Raw genomic sequence first — 12,671 nt, forward strand, 5'->3', positions numbered from 1 at the left:
TTAAACTAATGCATTTAACTTTGCAGTAAGTAGAAGGACCTTGCAGCTGTGGTACTTAGCACAGTTCAAATGCTCAACAGTGTATTAAGTCACAGTAACGATACCGATAGTAAGCCCTGGCTAGTTCATACCTGCTCAGGAATGACAACAGAGACTTTCTTTCTGTTTAGAAGAATACCATTTAGAGGTCACAGTAGGACTGTGCAAGCTGGAGAGCGTGTCAGAATGAGCAGAAACACCAAAGGCTTTACCTTTTAGAAGACAAATTCTTACCACAATTGTTGTTCATTATTTCTTTTACACCAAATTACCTAGACTGTAAACCTGTCAAGACAGGAAGCAGCCTTTTGTACATGGATTACTGAGGTGGAGAACTCCATGACCAATAAGAAAATAATAATATTCAGTCCCCAAACAGGTTAGGCTCTGCATCATATAGATTTTTTTTCAAAAGTCCTTGCTACAGAGGCATTTTAATTCTGGTATTTAAAAAAAAAATGTTAGAGGAAGGGCATGATAAAAAGGAGACAGGGCTGTTTCTCATCTCTATTTACTTTTCATTCCTGTTGCTCACTAAAGGAGCCAAGCAGATCTTCCTGCTAGGGAAGCTCTTAAAATGCCACATAAATTGTTCAGCTGTACCTACCTAATCATCAGATCCCATTTATTAACCTTGCTGATGAATTTATAAGCTGCATTCACCCTATTATTGTTATTAAATAACATTATTAATTATTATTGTGGTATGCCCTGAGGCAAGCACAAGACATGATCACACTGAATATTGTTTTCGATAGCTATTACTGTGCAATTAACATTTGTTGCTATTGTAGATTCTGAATATGGGCCTCTTCATTTACATTTATGTATTGGAATGAAGTGTACCAAAGCATGTCTGTGAAAGGCTTTATTCACTATTCCAGTAAAACAGGGCAGCTCTAACACAGACTTCTGGTTCCAGTGCCTGGGGAAGCAGCGTGCAACTTCAGAGGCATAGATCAAAGCCTGAGATAATTCGTGAAATGTTTACCCAAACTGAGATTTATTGCCACTGGTATGGCAAAGGTGAAGAATATTAAGGGTGTTATATTAAAAATATCTTTAATTAATTTATAGAAGTTAGGTGCATCGGTGACTGCTAGCGTCTTTCTACTGACAACCCAAGGAGACAGGATGGGGTCTAGACAGTTGCTTGGTCTGAGTTCAACATTTGATGGCTGTGTTTGTGAGAGGCAGCAAACTCAGAAGCCATGGGACTGGACCTTCAGCTAAACACTTGGGCACATCTCAACTCACAGAAAGTATATCATTCCTCCCAAATAACAAGCATTCAATCTCCTTTCCCCAGCAGTGACATAATTTGCAAAGTGGCTGTCTTTGCCTCCAGTCTTAAAATTTCTTCATGCTTATCTTTTGTGCATTGCTGTCTTTCTGTCCAGCACTGCTCACAATCGCCCTACAAGGCTTGTGAACCCAGTTGCAGGGTGTTGGAGGAAACAGATGACATTCTGCTTAGAGCAGCGCCAGTGTTGCTTTCTTTTACATGCATGTGCCTTTTTTTTTCTTTTAGCAGCAGTGTGAAACTTTTTGTCCTCAGCACAGGATCTTTATCAGTATCCTCCAACCCATTCCCATTTTACAGGTTTCTGCAAGAGCTCCCAATTGCCAGCCTACACAGCAAAGAAGTCAATATTCCCAGATTCCCTCATTGCTGTCCTCATTTCCACTCCATGCTCAATTTGCTGCTGGGTGATGCAAAGAGAGAGATGAGCTGCACTCATTTGTCCCGAGGCTTAGAGGGGGTGCGTGGGTGCGCTCGCCTTGATGTCATGTGTGTGAGGCTTTTGTTCTCTGAGTACCAAAGTCCTCGCTGAACTCCAGCCTCTTGTGTAACAATGTAACAGGACAGTGCACTGGTGGGAGCAGTAAATCCTGTATGTGAGAGAGGAAATAATGTATTGGCCTGCTGAAGGATTTACATACCTCTGAAGACTGACAGCAAGCACAGCCTGTAAGGCTGACTTGTTCCACTTTCCATTTCCAGCAGATACTATCCAGTGTTTCCAGATGAATGATTCAGATAGAAATGTACGTAGATTTAAGAATGGTCCTAATCCTGTATATTCTTATACCCAGGATGTTACTAATTGCTATCCATTGCCACACCTTTTTCTAAGACTGAGAGATTTTGCTTCTCTGCTTGCTTTAAATATACAGTGCCTATGGCTGTGCTGCTAAAAAGCGTGATTATGTATTTCCCAAAGGCATGCAGAGAAATAGGAAGCTAGCTTTTTTAAGTGATCCCTCTGATCTTTCATTAGTAAGCATTTAATTTACAGTAGCATCTCACATTACAAATACTTGGCTGGCTCTCTTTGTCTGCAAGCTCTTGGGGGTCAAAGGAGGCTCACAGAAGAATTTTGAGAGCGTGGTCCCTGGACGACAGCAGGGCTGAGGTCTCTCTCTTCCCCTTCTGCGAATGTGGCATCATGTCTCCAGGGCAACCTGAATTCTGACAGTCATGGGAGCAAGGACATGGCATGGATTTCCATTTGATTCCTGCAACAGAAAAGAGATCTGAGACAAAAATCAATACGTGACTAAATTATGAGAGTTCATTTTCACAATTAATTTTATCTAAGGGAACTTTTCCTCTCTTCTTGTGCAAATCTAATTCACAACACTAACTACTCTGTTTTTCCAGTGTTGACTCTTCTATGCGTAGCAAAGGCCTGAACATCTGAAATAAATAGTTTGCAATATAAAGATTTGGGGTGTACCTACCATAAAAACTGATCAAGCATTTTATAAGGGAGAATGAAAGCAATGTTTGCATTTCAAGATGTACAATTTTCTCATGTGATGCAATATTTTTAGGCAGCAATTCATAGTTCTGGTCAGATGTTTCAGTTCAAAGTGATTTTATCAATGACAACTATAGAAAGCCCTGACTATCTGAAATAAATATCTTATCACTTCTCTTTGAGGCACTGAGCTCTGTCCTAAAGGAATATTCAAGCAAACACCACTGCTAAAGGAAAACATTTCTGTTCTGCTTTGGTTTTCTTTGTTTGAAAGCTGTGAGCTTGATTTTCCTGCCCAAGAATGAATCACAAAAAACTCAGTTGTAACACCAAAGTTGTGACAGGTGGCTAAAAACCTTTTGGTTGGTTTTATAAAATTAGTATTAAATAAAACAGGGTTATGAATACAATTTTATTCTGACTCTCAGCTTTCTTCTTTATATTGTCTCCATAAAAAGCTTTCAGAGCATGAAAGGGGAGCAGAACAAGAAGCGTGCTAGAGAGGCTCCTTTAGGCTTGTGAATTTTTTTTGCTATATTTGATGCTTAGATCATCCTCAGTTCCCTCAATTACCCTGCAACTTTGATCTTCAAATTCCTCCAGCACTGAAACATCCCAGCACATGTAACTCCATGCTAGCAATGGCAGAAACACAGATGTAGAGTTGATAGTCATGTTTACATCACAGCATTTCTTCAGCCTACCTGGTGCTGGCATAGATGATATTGTGATAAAAGTATTATGCCACAATGGTGAGATATTTTGAGAAAAATGTCCTGAGCAGTCCTGCATTTATTTGAGATTTTAGGGGCTGTAAGTCAGAGGCAATTTTTTGCTTTTCAGAAGACTGGGAAAGTTAAAGATAACTTTGCACACTCTTCTTATCTAGTGCATGTCTTCACCAGAGCAACATTGTTTGGGTTTTAGAGTCTGCTCCAGTGTACAATTGTATTTCTGTAATTTCCTTTAAGAATGACTTCTTAAGAAGAGACTGACTGCGTATATGTTGGCCAGGAAATGCAAAAGTTACCTGACTTCTCTTCATTATTTTATATTACTATTTAACTAACTGTCAGAAAATTCAGGTGCCACAAAATGGGGAAATCAGACTGCTCGAGCTAAAATGTCCTTGCAGGAGAAAGGGTAAAGATTCAGACAAAGCTAATGGCTACTTTCAACATCTTCAGGATGAGATGTTTAAATCCATCTTTCAGAAAAACTCCTCATTTCCTGTTTTGAATGTTAAGAGCAATCTGAAATAAACCATTTAAAACTGAAGAAGTGCCATTGCAAATTAAAACAAATATTGAAATCTTGATTCATGCTGAAAAGAGAGAACCTATCTTCCACAGAGATCATCTTACTATTTATGCATATCTATCTGCATGAGTCAATCCTCTTATTTCTTCAGTAAATTTTTCCTTCATAGATTGTAGATTGTTATGTTCCCTTTGGTAAATGTTTAGCTAAGTTTTACATGCAATATTTAGCTCCATTAGTCTTTCCTAAGATGATCCTTCCAGCTCTTCATTCTCTAAATTCTGCCCTATTAATGTCAATTAGGTGATAATCAGTTTTCACTTGCATGCTCTTTTAGAAGGAGAGTAACATTTGAACTTTGTAGAGGGACTGTTTTTTCTGGTAGGCTTGCAAAGTTGTGCTTCTCGGTACAAAAAAACCTTGAAGCAGCCTTAATTGAATAACCTTGGTCTCCCTCTATTCCCCCTTTTTCAAAAGAGTCATAGTCTATTGCACTTCAATTAGGATTTATTTTAGGCTTCCTAGCTATAACTCATAATCCATCACATTGTTCCTGAAGCAATCTTCATGAAGGAGGCTCAACTCAGAAAGAGAAAAATAGTTGGTATTTTTGAAGCTGACACAGGATTTATGGTAGAAGAACATTTTTAACTTAAGCAAAAACGTTTTAAAAATCTGATGTTGGAAAGCTGACAGAAGGAAACTGAAATGCAGAAATAATTTCACAGTTTTTGCAGGGGGGGAAAAGTTTAACAATGTGTGAAACCTAATATTCATCCCTTGAATTATATTCACCTCAGGACTGGATGCCTTTGTACATACTGATTTATCCCCAGTAAACTGGGCTGAGGCTGGAAGGAAAGGGTGAGGTTGTTTGCCCACTGTAATAAATGATATCAGAAAAGAGGGATACAGCAGCATTCCTTTTAGCAAGTGAGTTAAAGAGTGCTCAGGGTAATGATGAACCACTTTCTACCAAGCCAATATCTGAAGCTGAAAAAACAGCCAGTCATTCCTTGGCTCTGCAGCAGTCTTGGAGGCTGTTATAAACAAACAGAAGCAGGGAACAAAAATCTCCTTTGGGATACAGCTAGCCTGAAACAGATATCCATGGTGAGACACTGTTGGATAGAAGAGGCAGAAAAAGACAGCATCATGACGATGAAGACATTTCTACACCTGTTCATTAAAGATTTAGTGCAGAGAGAGTATATTCATGTGGAAACATGGCCCTCTACCATATTGTCTGAGCAGAGAGTAATGCTGCCAAGCATCTTCCTATGTGTAGTTTTGTAGTTTTTGCCACAGTTGCTAAAGCTATCAAGGCTTCTTTGTGTGGTCAGGATTTCTCCCAAGAACCTGGAAAGGTTGGAGTATTGAATGCTTATGGACATGTCCCAGTTTTCCTCTCTCTTCATCCCATATTTAAACCCCGCTATAGGCATATTGTGCACTCACAAGCTTCCAATCTATCCAAGCAGGAGGAGGACCACAGTTAATTGTGGGAGGCAGATAATGGCCACTGTATACACTAGCTACGTGCAGGACTCTGGGACCTCGCTGGGTCCAGAATAATTGCAATGATGGACAAATCTGCCCTTGCCCACTGCAGCTGTATTTCTGGACTGAAAATATGGAAGAGAAGCTGCTTTTTGAAATTTCACTCAGCTTGGCTAACAGCCCAATTCTGCAGACTTGGAAGATTTTCTATCATAATATTTCTCTGAAGCTAGCTGTGAGAATAAATGGCATGAGGTATGTTTGGCTCAAGAGCTGAGAGTTTAAAATTTTTGAAGAATCTTTTCTTGTTTGTTATGGAGCAAATCCCAAACTTCTTGCTTAGAAGTCCAGGTTCCCTGCTGCTATGGGGCCCCATCAGAACATCTTGACTAAAAGGGAGAAATGCCCTCCTTTGTGAATACTTACTAGTAACATTTCTACTCTCAGCTGTACTAATTACTATGGCAGAAGTAATTTCACAGTGGACAAGGCAGACTGACCTCCTGGTCAGTCCTAGGAAGGCAGAGAGGACAAGTGGTGCTAAATATGGTGAAACTACTCCTTACTTATATGGCAGCCCCCTAAGACTCCAGGCAATACTGCAGTGCTGAGAAGAGGCAGATCATGAAGAGGAATGAACCAGTTATCTTGGGTTCTGCTAGAAACACATGGAATAGGTCAAAGCAGATTTTTTGCACAATATCTACTGTATATTTTGCTCCAGCCTGCCCAATGGGACGTTATGGAGCATCTTGAGCACTACTTCTTTTGGAGCAATAGAAATTTCTGGTATCCTTGATCCCACCTAGCTCTTGGGGAGAGGCTCAGACATACTGATATTAGTAGATCCTTCAAGATTTGGAGTGGTCAGTTGAATATCCTGTTCTTATCACACATCTCATAAGAAAGCAATAAGGAGAAACTTCTGATCTGTGAATTTACAGTGTTTTTATTCTTCTTTGTGGGCAATGCCACTAGTAGAGAAAGTAATGCCATGAGCATAGCTTGCAAGATGGGCAACTCTGCAGACATAGCACAAAGATCTGAAGGGATCCTCTTCTAGATATGCAAGATCTACAGACCAAGAGACCTGTATGGTTGTGCCAAAATTTCAGGCCCTAAAAGCGTCATCCCAAAATTTCAGAGGCGTGAGACACGTACCAGATGCTCTCAAAGCTGAGGAAGGAGAGAGGGAGATTTCTAGGAGACACCCAAACAATGGAAATCCGGTGGCTTTGCCTAAGGTGTGTTTGGATGGCGTCTGTCACAGGGCACCCCAAAAGCACATCATCTGCAATGAAAAACCAGCCCCTTTTCATGAGTCATGGGACACAGAGTTGGTTTGGGAGCTGTGCTACAAGAGCTTGTTACCCTCATGCCTCTCAAAAGTCATAGCTGTCTACCCTTGAACACTGTAACACCCTTTCACGTTTTTAGGCTGGCTGCAGCTCCTGTTAGAAGGCCCACTGTGTGAAGTGCCCACTTTTAGAAGGGGTAGGAATGTCAGGATACATTTTTGTTCTAGCAAGAAGCACACTATAAAAAATTTCTTCTGTAATCAGTCAAAACTTCCAGCCATAGGCAAGGCCCTTTGTTTCAATAAAAATCAGTGTTGTTGCAGTAATGTAGTAATTACATTCTGAGTTACTGTTTTCACAAATCATCTGGTTTAATGAACAAAGCAAAACCAACTTTGACTATTTTGTTCTCAAATTCCGTCCGAGTACGCAGTTTCTACAGACCATCTCAGGAAATTTTTGACTGTTTCCTACTTTCTGCCTTATCCACTGTGCAAAGCAGCATTTTTATTCTTATTTATTTATGAAATGAGCAGAGGGAACAATTTGAAATTGCTGTAGCATTTTTTCTCCTGTTTGCAGATTGCAGTTTTTATAGGTGTGTTTTGAGTTGGAGGCTATTTAAGATTTTCAGATTTGAAGATGGATCACAAGCAAATGTTTTGTGGAGGTCATTGTCTGTGTTTTAAATTTACTGATCAGCTGTGATTAATCAGATTAGTCCTTTGACTGGAGGAGTGTGAATTACCTTTCCCCATGTGTCGTTGCTTGGGAACTGAAAGTGTGGTTATGGACATGAGTTCAAAATCCTCTTGATGGGACAATAGTGCCAACAAAAAATGAATAAAAGCTTGTGAAAACAAAAGTATAAAGAGTAAAAACATTACCAAAGAAAGTGTGTTTAAATATTGAAGTGAATAATCCCAGATAATTTGGAGTGGAAAATTCACTTTGTTTATAGAGAGCACAACACCTCCCATGAAAATAGGACGATGGAGTATTGTTAGCCAAAAACCTGATGGTGGCCTGAGGACTTCACAGGAGAAGGGCAGTGCTGTGCCTTGTTCTCATATGGGTTTGCAAAAAGCACAAAGACTGCAGGATGCAAAAGGCCATTTCCTTTCTTCATCCATGCATAGCCTCATCTTAATGCAAGAAGTGGAAGAGAGCACTGGTAGTACACTTGATCCAAAAAGGGTTGGGGAGGGAAAGCTGCAAAATGAAGTATGGATTAAAAGATGAAAGCCACCTTCTGGATACTATCCTTCTGAGGTTTGCTAATGACCTGTGGGAGGAGGAGAGAACTTGGACACTTGCAAAATAAGATACCTTTTAAACACCCTTTTTTGCCCTCAGAGGTTATCCAGGACAATTCACAGACTGAGATGATTATTAGAGATGAAATTTTGATGAAAATTTACCCTGATTTATCAGTTATTCTGTAGGACTCCTTCACTGGAACTACTTGGGAGATTGCTTCATACTGTTAATTTAATGAAAGAAGCTTCCTTTGTATCCTATCACCTGCGTGTCTAGATCAATATTTAGCTTCTAATTCAATGTACTTCTTTGTTTGAGAGTACAGTACTCTGATGTTTCTTCCATTTTGTTTCACAGTGTCCTCAGTATTCCTAGCTGTTAAGAGAAATTAGACCAATTAGACCTTCAGTTCCCTGTACATGCCTGTTTTCACATTTTGGCCTGCAGAACTGACAGTAATAATTACAGTATTTTATTCACCGTTAAGCATCGCCAGTGGTTCTGATCTTTTCTTACCAGAAACTCTAGCACATCGCTCTGTTACATTTCCTTAATGTTTTCAAAGTGCTCATTTTTTTTATCCAGCAAGTGATCACGGAGAAATCTCCCATAGCCTCTCTCTTGTTATTTCTTTCTTTAATGATGTGCATTGCTGTTTTCATTCTCCATTACCTAGTATTAATTTATCTTTCTTTTCAGCATATCTGGTATAAACTGAGAGTACAATTCAAGCCACTATACTGGGAGCTAGACCTGGATTGTGAAGGGTGCTCTGTGAGCTGGACCTTACAACCTGGAAAACCTATAATTTCATCAGTCTATAGGGGGACATATTCAAGAGACAAAACTCTACTCTGTACTGATTACAATAGTCTCTTAATACAAGAAATTAATCCTGAATGAAAACAAGCATTAGTACTGTTGTGGAAGAATATGGTGGTAAGATCGGTATATGAAAGTCTCACATGGGAAATATTTTGAGAGGGATCATATTATTGGCAGAAAATGTGAAACACAGCAATGAAGTTGAAGGTCTCCAGTATCTCAGAAGAGTTTGTTTTGTGCTTGGGAATATGCAGACAAATCCACGAAGAAAGATTCTTGGAATTTAAAGGAAATCATGGAACATACAGATTTTTCTGCTCTTTGAATAGAGGTGCCAACTCATTTGAATGCATATGCTTCCATCCATATTTTTATCACTTATTTACATGCATGGGCACACACTTTCAGCTATGCATCTGTGTCTAAAAATGCACACAAGAGCCATGTATGACTCCAAGCTTGGTTTTGTTAATATATATATATCAGGCCAGTCAGACAAATAGCAATAATATTTCTCCCGCTTGCTCATTCTTGGATGTCTCATTTACATATTTATGCAGCTTCTATTTTCTTTTTTTAAAAAAACAAACTCTGAAATGATCTGCCTAGGCTTTCACAAGGACACAAATCACAGAGCTTCTGAATTTTTGCAATTCTGGACTTTCCTGAATGTGAGGCTGTGCCATCCTTCATTTGCCTTCAGCAAAGGCACAATGGGTCCAAAATGAACTCTTAATTGTGGTCAGCATTTATGTCAACACCATCCATAACAAAACAAAAATTGATTGAATATCAGCTTTTTTATATTTATCTTGTGGAGCTGACTTACTGTACCAAGCTACCTAACAGAAACAGGAATAAAATAGGATGAGTTTTGCATTGGTTTGTTTATTAATTTTCTTTAAAACAACAAGCAGATCACAAAACTGTTAGAAGAAGAAGAAAAGAAATGGAACTAATCAAAACAGGCTGTAACTGAAAACCTATGTATGTTCACAGGATTCATTACACAGTCAAATAACTCTGCAGTTGTGACCTATGTGCTCTTTCTATCTGCTTTGTACTTGCTTATGTTGTGCTTTATATAGACTGAAAGACCTACAAGGAAAGAGTTATATCCTGGATTGTGGAACAGCCTTTGTACTGTGCCTCCAACAGCAAAACACATGCTTGTACCAACATCAGATTATACCAAGAGGTGTAAATCCAGCTCAGTTATCAAAGGAAGGATGAACTCAAAATAGAAAATAAATTAGTGGCCTAGCGTAAATCTTCCCACTTCAGTAGTGCTGGATATAAATTTTCTGATGGAGAAAAAAGCTCTTCTAGGAAATCCCAGCATTTGATCATGCAGTACTTAATCTGAAACATCTTGGTGTTTGCTGAATTTTCAAAGAGTACACAGATGATCATTGCCCCATGACCAGGGAATCAAGGATGGGATTTACTCCCGCTTTTATAGCCCTCTCTAATGGAGGATTATAGAGAAAGACAGAGCCAGACTAACCCCGAGTGAAAGGATCTCCTGCTGCACAGTGAAGGGAAAAGGGGCAGCAGTTAGCGGTTATATCAAGGGAAATTCTGATTCTATGTAAGGATTTTTTTTCCCTTCCCAGTGAGGGTGTTGCCCAGAGAGGCAATGACATCTCCAGCCATGGATATTTCAAAACTCAGCTGGACAAGGACTTCAGAAACCTGATCTAACTTTGAAGTTAGCCCTGCTCTGAGTAGGGCTTTGGAGCTCCAGACTAGCCTAAATCATTCTGTGACTCCTTGACTTCAGGCAGATTAAATACTGATATTTCCACTTGATTTAGTCAACCAAGACCTCCTTTATAGGCAGTAGAGAGAAGCTGGGCGCCACTCATTTTCATCCTAAGCTAGGTCTGACAAATTGCACCTAGAAGGGCCTGTTTCTTTCCATTGACTACAAAAGGCATCTAAGACACCTGGCTCAGGTGTGGGCACCTACACAGCAGACAACCTCATTTAGATGAGAACAGCACCTATTTTACCCCTGAGAAGATGTTTTCCAATGGGGATCCAGAACTCACAGGCTGCTTGGTCTCTGAGGAACTTGGGGGGATGTGGGAGCCATGGAAGCCTTCAGCAGATGCTCTGTGAAGCTCATATTCTCACTTACATATTCTGAATATTATTTTTTTATATCTATATTATGATAGATCCTGAAGAGCTCTGCAAAGCTCCTTTTATTGAATGAACTCAACTAAAACTGATGTTTTAACAGTTTGAGTGAGCTGGTGCATACTCTGAAGAGTTTCCAGTTTGGTTTCAGTCTCATTCAGACAAAAAAGGTTTAGAACAGAGTTATCATCAAATTCTACTTTTTGGGAAAATCACAGTGCCCAAGTGAGGGTCAAATGCTGAAAAAAGTTCTTGAAACTGTTATATTCATATTCAAATGAAATGATCACTATGTTAGTCCTGCTACCAGGTCTGCAAGAAAGGTAGTTAAGAAATATTTGCATCGCAGTCAATTTGTGAGCCTGACTGAGAATGTAATAGTTAACATAGAAGGTTCACCCTGATTTGTGCATGGTTGAAAAAAGTCATTACATTTAGAGAGATATTTCCAGTGTAGTGAAAAGAAGGGTAGAGTGTAAGTACCTAACAGCATGCTGAACGTGTGACCTACATCTGTTACCTCTGAAATGCCATCTAGAGGGGCTTTCTTACCAAGCTGGTTGTGAAGGATAAAGTTATTTTCTGCAGCCAAGGGACACTCTGCCTTTTACTGCCTTTCCTCTGAACTCTGTTTTGACTCTGACTAACAGAGACTCAGCATTCACCAACACAATGACAGTAACAGGCATTTCTTGTCAGCACCTGTGAGCAAAGACATTAAGATCCCTTTTTTTCTAGGAGATACCGGTATGTCTCCCACAGCTGTACACACAGTTTTAATTAAGATGTGATGTTTACTACCATCTTTCTGAGCCAGAACAGATGTTGCGCTCCAGCAAAAGGCTCTTCCAAGATGAATGGAGAATTCAGTGACATATGGAAATTAATGGGATTTTTGTGGTCAAATTTATCTCAGCATCACTTGCCACAAAGAGGTCTTGATTTGTGAGTGCAGCTTTTGAGGCTCTTCTACATCAGTCCGATGGTATTACTAAAAGTAATGATAAAATCATTTCTCTCAAGGTGCTTAGAAACATTAGTGACTATAAATAACACCTCTGAGTGATGAAAAAACATCTTTATGCCAGTAAGTGAACTCTCTTTCTCCTAGGTGAAGTTAGCTTGCATGAAGTGCCGGAACAAGCTGGTAGAAGCAGCGGGAATGGTCTCGACCAGTGTTTGAGTGTGGGTGGATGCCAAACCATGCATTTCTCACCAGTGGATGGGCTGAGACCTCCGTGAGAGGCCAAGGCACCACGCTGCGCTGGGCTCTGTATCCTTTGCTCCCTACATGGTTAGCCTGCACCAAAAAGCATATGCCTCAGCTCAGCCTGGCAGCCTCTGTGTTGGTAGGACCAGCGCCAGCCGTGATCTAAAAGCTGAAGACTGCGTCCGCACGGTGCTGAGTCCCAGTTTCCCCATCCCGCCTGCCAGCAGGTCTCCTCGGGGTGCATCTGCCCCAGATACATGGGTTGGAGTCCCCTAGAGCACAGGTAGCAACAGCACATGTGCACAACATACCATGCACCCATATCTTGGGAAACCTGCCAAAATCAGGGAGAATTTGGCCTCTTCTCTG

Source organism: Strix uralensis, chromosome 2, assembly GCF_047716275.1.
Source record: "Strix uralensis isolate ZFMK-TIS-50842 chromosome 2, bStrUra1, whole genome shotgun sequence".
Lineage (NCBI taxonomy): Eukaryota > Metazoa > Chordata > Aves > Strigiformes > Strigidae > Strix > Strix uralensis.